This window comes from Pogoniulus pusillus, unplaced genomic scaffold, assembly GCF_015220805.1.
Source record: "Pogoniulus pusillus isolate bPogPus1 unplaced genomic scaffold, bPogPus1.pri scaffold_50_arrow_ctg1A, whole genome shotgun sequence".
NCBI classification, from domain to species: domain Eukaryota; kingdom Metazoa; phylum Chordata; class Aves; order Piciformes; family Lybiidae; genus Pogoniulus; species Pogoniulus pusillus.
In genome coordinates, this window is record NW_026974709.1 from 667,465 (window position 1) to 675,832 (window position 8,368).

The 8,368-nt window shown below is 47.8% G+C and overlaps 1 long non-coding RNA gene across 1 annotated transcript; it reads right to left on the reverse strand.

Annotated features, from left to right (window-relative positions):
• Nucleotides 1-383: 383 nt before the first annotated feature.
• On the reverse strand, nucleotides 384-5,339 carry LOC135174245 (uncharacterized). The gene is made up of 2 exons (XR_010301822.1): nucleotides 5,214-5,339; nucleotides 384-2,929 (listed from the first exon to the last, which is right to left on the reverse strand). It is a non-coding gene; the product is annotated as an uncharacterized LOC135174245 (long non-coding RNA).
• Nucleotides 5,340-8,368: the final 3,029 nt, after the last annotated feature.

Genomic DNA, 8,368 nt, shown 5'->3' on the forward strand with positions numbered 1-8,368 from the left:
ATTAACGTAAAATCGCCTGAACTGGCTAAACACACCTCTTCTGAACACTATAAAAATGCTGCATTTGCCTTAATCGAGCACCCCTCTGCACCTCGAGACCCTCTTGCTCTCAACCCTGCTCTCCTTCTGAATGACACCCTGCTTGCACACGCATCGCCTGGCAGCATTAAAACTACGGCCAGCTCAGCATGAACTCAGCAACGCCCGATCATCGTAAGCCTCGGAGGCCAGGGCCCATCTTGGCCTGAACCTGCAGGAGGGTCGGACAACACCCTGAAATTCATAATACTCTAAGACCCTGCTGAACTGTTTGTGGACAGTGAGTAACTGATGAAGTCTTTACTTAGAGACTGAATGATCTTTCAAGACTCAAATGAACTCTCTTAAAATCACAGACTCTCTTTATTTTAGCCATTTTCTATTTTAATCTGCAACCGTGAATCAAGAACTTACATGGGATAGTTATAAATAAGTTTTGGGGAAGGGGATTTCGAGTGTTTTAGTAATAAATCATTTAACCTTCTTTTATAATCGGCCTCGCATGTTTTTCCCCATAAATTCCCCTAAACTCCATATCACAACAGCCACAGAGAAATCTAACCTTAGCTGAGAGAGTTTAAATTCAGCGTGGATAATAAAGCTGTTAGGAGTTTTCTGTTCTAGGTACCATCGGCATCCAACACTGAAAGAATCCACGAGAGACTCTACAGTACATGAGCCCAAACCCAACATCACCTGGGAGTCCCTGTTCTCGTCTTATCTGTAAGGAGACAAACTGTTCTGAGCTTTTGAATCACCTACATCTGAGATAGCCAAATGAAGTGTGAACTGAACTTGTAATATTCATTAGTGTAAACATTGGTTTAGATTAGATCAGATAATTCTCAGCGATACTCCGAGTGAAGTAGACAGGGGTGGATTGTGCTAGTTTGAAGCAGGGTAGAATGTTTTGGTGAGAAGAACTAGATCATAGGCTGTGAAAGGAAAACAATGGTGATGTCTACTCCCCTCAGAGTCTTGCTGAAGAAGAAAGTAAACATTAGATAACACTCTCACCATTTTGTCACACTCTGCTTTGGGCTTTTGACTGAGCTGCAGCTCCCTAACCTCACCTTCCACTCACCTTTGCTCCTTAACCTCTTGGCTGAACCTCTTTTCCTCCTTAGGACTGGGGTAAGGTTAAGAGGGGCAGGGGGAAGGTGAAGAGGTGGTTGAGAGCCCCTCCCAGGGACTCAGGTTTCTGGGACGGGAGTTGTGTTTCTGTATTACTTTTACCTTGTGTATTTCTGTCTATAACTGTATATATTGTAAATAGCTGCTTGTACATAGTGCTGCTGTAAATAAATAGCTTCATTTATATTCCCAGAGCCAGCTGAGTCTAGTTGGGTATTTCTAAAGTGTGGGGGTGCAGGGTACACCCAAACGATCACACACTGCCTGCTCATGTCCAGCTGCTTCTGCACCAAAGTCCCCAAGTGCTTTTCTGCAGGACTGCTTTCTATCAGCTCCTCTCCCAGCCTATGCTGATTGTGAGGCTTGTTCCAGCCCAGGTGGAAGACCTCATGAGCTTCACCTGGCCACCCCTGCAGCTTGTTCACTTGAGGTCCTCTAACTTATTCCGGAGGGGGGTCTCCTCCAGGGCCTTCTGCTGGGCCATACTGGGTGTGTAGATCAGCCCTTGGACCTTGGTGGCTCCCTGGGGATTCAGAAGGCACAAAGGGAGTGCAGATGGGGCAATGGATGGAGACATGGAGGGTCAAGGCTGCAGGTGGTAGGAGGGCTGAGTTCTGTATTTCTCTATATAGCTGTATATAGTGGTGGGGGCAGGTAACACTCAAACCATCACACCCTGAAACCCTTCCACGGTGCTCTCAAGACTACTCTGACAGCCTCCCTTTGGCTTTCCTGAACTGGGTACATGGCTCCAGCCCCATTCTTAGGGAACAAAGGTCCCCAACATTTGGGCACTGTGGGAAGAAATGTCCCAACTAAAACTGGAAATGACAGGATTTGGGTAACTTTGGTTATCATTCACACCTGGACAATGGACAAGGAGACCCACAGCATTGGGGAACAACCAGATAAATCATAGCAGAGCTCAGCACAGCTCCAGTGGCAGCACCAGCTGTGCAAACTCATCAGTGTAATTATTCTTAATTCCCAGTAGTTGGTGTTTAGAAGGGCAGGGGTTGCTTGTTCCTGCTGGAGCCTCCAGCCCCTGAGAAATGCAGGTCAAAAAGAGGTGATTTTGGTTCCATCTGCTGGAACCACCCTCTTGGGGTGGTCCCAATTACCCCAACAGATCCAGGGTGGGTCTATTTGTGACCTCCCCCCAGTGTGGTCTGGTCAGCGGCATGGCTGAGGCAGTGCCGGGTGAGATGGGAGCTGCTCTTGAACCTCTTGCCACAGTCAGCACAGCTGTAGGGCTTCTCACCAGTGTGGACACAATGGTGTGTGATGAGAGAGGACTTCTGAGTGAAACTCCTGCTGCAGTCACAACAGGCTTCTTGCCAGCGTGTGTGTGTTGGTGGATAGCAAGATTGAATTTCTGGATGAAGCTCTTGCCACAGTCAGCACAGGTGAAAGGCTTCTCACTGGTGTGTGAGGGCTGGAGGGCAGACCTGTAGGTGAAGCTCTTGCCACACTCAGCACAGGGAAACAGCTTCTCTCTGGTGTGAATGTGACAGTGCCCCTCCTTCTTTTCATCATCTTGGTGATATGCATCCTCACCGTTCTCCCCCTCACAGTCAGCATCATCATAGTCATCATTCTCATCCTCCTCCTCTATGTTGTCCTCTTCCTCCTCTGCTTTCTTAGGGCTGCACTTTGGCTGCTCCATCTTCTTCTCTTGGTGCTCCTTCTCCTCCCAGCTCTTGTCTGGGTTGTTCTGTGAGGCCATGCTGGTGGAGGACGAGGTAACTGCTGTGCCCTAGGAAATACAGAAGCACCTGAGTCCAGAAAATCAAACCCAGAGATCCTGCTTGGCTCATGACCACCCCGGACACCCCCAGCACCTCCTAACACCCAAGGCTCAGCTGGAGCAAGGAATGAGAGGGGCCCTCCAACCCCCAGTTCTTGCCATGGTGGAGGTCAGACCTCTAATACCTCTGCTGTGACCCCAGGGTCTGTCTTGGGGGTGCTGAGACACTCCAGTACTTAAGCAGCAATTTCATCCCCTGTTCCTGAGCTGTGGCAGGGTTGTTCCTACCCAGGTCTTGTCCTTCAATCTCTCCTGGCTCAGATAATCCAGGAAGATCAAACCACCTCCACCCAGCTCCTGTCCACTCTCCACACCTCAATCCTAACCTCCAGCTCCTGCCACTTAACTGAGCCCCACCTGCCTGGAGTGCTCCAGACTCCTACCACAGCTGAAGTCACTCAGAGCCCACAGAGGGTTGGGAGGTGTCCTAGGGGTCAGCAATGGGCTGGGGTCCTGCTGTTGTCCCAGTCTGAGTTCTTCACCTGCTGGGCTGTTCCAAGGGGCAGATCTGCAAACTCTGCTCTTTCTCAGCCTACAGAGGCAGGGCTGATGGAGAGAGAAGTACACAGCTCCTGCCAGAGAGAAGCAAAGGGCTCAGAGGACAGGACTGAACTCCAAGGGAGGGCTCAGCACTGCCTGGGACCATGCAGCAGAGCTGGGCCTTGCTAGAAGCAGCTCCCAAGCCCACCAGCCAGGCAGGACTGCTAAAGATGGGAGGTCTGAAGAAGTGGACACTCAGCACCTTGCCTAGCACACAATCCCCTGACCATCTGCACTCACTCTGTGCCCCCGAGGGCCCCATCAAGGTCCCAGGGCTAATCTAAAGCTCCAGCATGGCTCAACAGAAGCCCCTGGATGACAGCCCAGAGGAGAATATTCTCAGGAACAAGCTGGAGGAGCTCAAGTGCAGCCTTGAGGGAGAGGACGAGGAGGAGGAAGACAACGAGAAGAATGCATAAGAGTACAAGAACAATGAAGGCAAGAAGGAGGAGAATGAGTCTGCAGTGGCCCTCTCTGTGCCACTGAGTGGCTGAATCAGTGCCCACGAGCTGTCAAAAACTGAAGAAAAAGACACTGGGCCTATAGCAGAGGGAGGGAGGGAGGGAGGGAGGGAGGGAGGGAATGTGTGAGAGGAACCATTTCTATGGACATCCAGGCTGAAAACAGCCCAGGAACCCTCTCTCAACTACCAACCAAGCTGTGCCCTAAGTTTTGCCTGCTGGAAGAAGAAAAGAACTCCAGGAGAAGAAAGAAGAACCTCACTGAAGACATCACTTGCTGGAAACATCTCTGGGCAATGCAAACTGGAAAGGACTTGGACTTTGGAAACCCCTTCCTTCCTCTAGCCAATGGTAATACAACCCCTTTCCTACTCCTCATTCTCCATTTCTCTCTCTCTCTCCTTCTCTCTCTTTCTGTGTTCTATTCACTTTTTCCTTTAATAAATAGTCTCACTTCTGATATTTGGTCTCACTTGTACCTTAATTTCACAACACAGGAATACATAAGAACAAATCTGTCTCCTGTGGACAAAGACTCTCTGGACTGAGAGAGGCCTTTCCCTGATTCCCACCCACAGCTGTGTGTCCCCTACCTCCACTGACACTGCAGTTGGAAGGGGGGAATGGAAAATGTTGTGGATGAGGAAATATATAACAAACTGGGCTGAAAGTAGGAGAACAAGAAGAGAAGGTCCTGAGACTAAAGCCCAAAATGACCTAGAGGGCTGAAATCAGCAGCAACAAGCCAAGGCGGGGCTGCTACAGATGAAGGTCAGGGAGAGATCCTGCAGCCACCTCACATGGGACTTGATGAACGGGAACAGAGAGGGAGCAAGACTGCAGCAGTCTTGCCCCACAGTGGAGTGTAGCAGTAGGGCCCCTGAATGCCTCCTTGAGTGGTGCTGGGTGTCAGGGATGTGGGTCTGGAGCTGTTGGATGCTAGATGTCCTGACCCAGTTAGGATTTGACTGCTTGAGCTTCCAAGGTCAGCTGCTGCCACCACCACTGCAGCCTTCACCCTCCATCTGTCCATCCATTGCTCCACCTGCAACCACTCTGAGCCCCCCTAGAGTTCCCAGAGTTGAGCTACAACCCCAGCATGGCTCAACAGAAGTGCCCCAGAGGACAAGACTCTGGAGAACAAGTTGCAGGAGCTGAAGTGCAGTCTCAAGGGGGAGGAAGAGGAGGATGACAGATATGAGAACAAGGGAAAAAGCTGCACAAAAACGAACCTGCAGTGGTCCTCTCTGTGCCTTTTGGTGGCTGAATCAGTGCCTGTGTGCAGGCAGAGCTTCCAACCCAGTTCAAAGCCAGTGCAGCACCAGGGTCCCCACCATGGTACCAGACCATCTGTGTTCAAAAGCCTTAAAACCAAGTGAAAAACAATTACCAACATCTCTTCAAAACCCATCTGAAAACTCTAATTCTGACACGATTTCAGTGAGTTTCGAGGCTTGTATGTCTGCTTGACTCCCTTCAAAAACGCTTAAAACAGTTTACAACTGCCCCAAAAAAATCTCCAACATCTCTTTAAAACTCCTAAAGGCTAAAAAAAAAATCATAAAAATATTTTAAAACTCTTAGAAGTTTCTAAAACCATCTAAAGATGCATAAAAACCTCTTTAAGAGCATTAGAGAGATTTTAATGAGTTCTTGGTTTGCCAAAACCTTCTAAGATGCCTGAAAAAACACCAAAATTACTTAAGCTCTTCAAAAGAAATTGAATTATCTTTTGACCCCTTAAAACCCATTTTCCAGATATTTTAATGACTTTTTGTTCCTTTCAAGCCTTCCACACCCTTCAAAAATTATTAAGGAGTCTTAAAAGGGCCTTAAAAACCATCAACATCTGTTTAGACATCCTAAAGACACACAAAAACCTGTAATGACTTCTTTTTCCCTCAAATCTCTTCCAAAACCATCTAAACTTAAGCAAAATCTATTCAGAATTTATTAAAATACTTCCAACACCTCTAAAACTAATTATGAAGAGATTTCAATGAGTTTCTCTGCCTCTTTAAGCATTCAACATCCTTTGCTTGTTAAGCAAAAATGCTTAACAAGGCTTAAAACCACCTGAGAACTATCAAAATCTCTTGAAGTCATTAAACTCTGTTCAAAACTCTAGAGGTTTCTGGCAGGATCTAGGCCTCTTTATCTGTTCTACACTCTCTAAAAACACATGAAAATACTCGAAACTGCCTGGAAAAAATCATGAAAATCTCTGGAACACCATGAAAAAGTTTAATAAACTCTCTTCAGAGCTCTTCAAACTAATGCTGTAGAGATTTTCATGACTTTCTGGGCTGCTTTACAGGCTTCAACACTCTTGGAAAAGGCTTCAACAGGCTTCAAATTCATTAAGACTCATCAATATCTCTTTGAACCTCTTTGAGGCCCCAGAAATCTCATTGCAGTTGTTTCAAACCTCATGTAAGTTCCTCAAGCCATCTAAAGCTCCATTAAAATCTCCTTTAAAGAGTGCTGAAGAAATTTTAAGGAGGTTTTGTCTTCATAAAACTCTTGAAATATTTCTCAAAAAAACATCAAAATGTGCTTAGAACTCCTCAAAACAAACCTAAAGACAACTTCAGGTCTCTTAAGAGCATTGCAGAGATTTCAATGAGTTCTGGGTTTGCCAAACTCTTCCAATATGCCTGAAAAAAAAATCACCAAAATAGCTTAAAAACTTCAGAAGTCACAAAAATCTCTTAAAAGTAATTTGGTAGAGATTTCAGTGACTTCCTGGGCTGCTTGAAGCCTTCAACATCAAACCAAAATGCTTCAGGAGGCTTAAAACTATCTGAAAAACACCAAAATCTCTTCCAAAACTGCTTGAAAACTCACTGAAAGTCATTAAAATCTGTGGCAAACTCAAAACTCATTTTACAGAAAATGTTGTCAGTGTCCAGGCCTCTGTGACTGTTCAGCCTCCTTCAGAAACACAATTCAAAATGTTTAAATGTTGAACTGACAGAGAACTGGGAGCACTGGGAGCCAGACTGGGAAGGAACTGGGAGTGCTGAGCCTGAAAAATCACCAAAACCACTGCACAAGTTAAACTCCTGTTAGCCCCCAGTCCCTCCAGTTGGCTCCATTTATAGCTCCCAGTGTCCCAGTACAGCTCCCAGTTTAGCCCCCGATGCCCCCAGTACGGCTGCCACTGCTCCTGGTCCAGAAACACTTGAAAATGTCTGAAAGAGGCAAAGAAATCACCAAAATCTCTCCAGAACTCTTAAATACTCTCCAGAAGTTCATAAACTCTCTCCAGAGCTCTTCAAACTCCTTCTGCAGAGACTTTAATGACTTTTGGGGCTGCTTTAAGCCTTCCACACCCTTGGAAGGCTGAAAACTGCATTAAAAATCATCAACATCTCTCTAAGTCTCTTAAAGGCCTCTAAAATATCATTAATATATTTTAAACTCTCCTAGAACTTCCTAAAATCTCTGCATTGAGATCTCTTCTGCAGAGTGCTGCAGAGATTTTAAGGGATTTTGTGTTCCCCAAGTACACCTCAAAAACCATCAAAATGCCTTCAAAACTCCTGCAAACAGCTTCAGAAGTCAACAAATCCCTTCAGGGCTGACCCAGAATCCCTGCAGTGTCCTTCAAATCTCCTGAGCAACTCTCAACCAGTCACAACAACTAATTCTGAAGAGCTTTTCGTGACTCTCTAGAGGCTCATTGATCTCTTTGACACTCTCCAAACAGACTCAGCAAGGTTTGAAACTGCCCTAGAAGTCATCAACAGCCTTTAAGTCTTAAACCTCCTTAGGAACTGATGTAAAACTTTGAAAATCTCTCTGAGAATCATGTAAAAGGCCTGGAAATGATCGAAAAGTGTCCAACAACCATTACCGAGTTCCTAAACCAACCAAGATCTCTTTTAAAGGTCACTCAAAAGGCCTAAACCGAAGCAAGATCTCTGCGCCAACCCAGCCCGGCAGCAGCAGAGCTCTCAGCCACTGCCCTGAGCCAAAGCTCCTCAGCAGCAGGAACAGCTCCAAACTGCCAGCAGCCGCCCCACAGCCCCACAGGATCCCAGCCCCGGCCCACAGACGCCCCTCAGCCCCAAGGGATCCCAATCCGGAATCACAACCCCCCCTGCGAGCCCCACCGGGGCCGGCCCCAGCCCCACAGACCACCCCTGCAGAACCCCACAGATGCCCTCCCCACAGCCGCCCCTGCCCAGCCCCCACAGCTTCTCCGCCCAGCCCCACAGAGGCTTCCCCCAGCCCCACACCCCCCAACCCCACAAACCCTCCGGCACCCCAACGGAGCCCCCTGCACCCCACGCACCCTCCCGACCCCCAGCTCCACAGCCGCCCCCAGCAGCCCCTCCCTAGCCCCCAGCCCAGCACAAACCCCTCAGCCCCGGGGATCGCA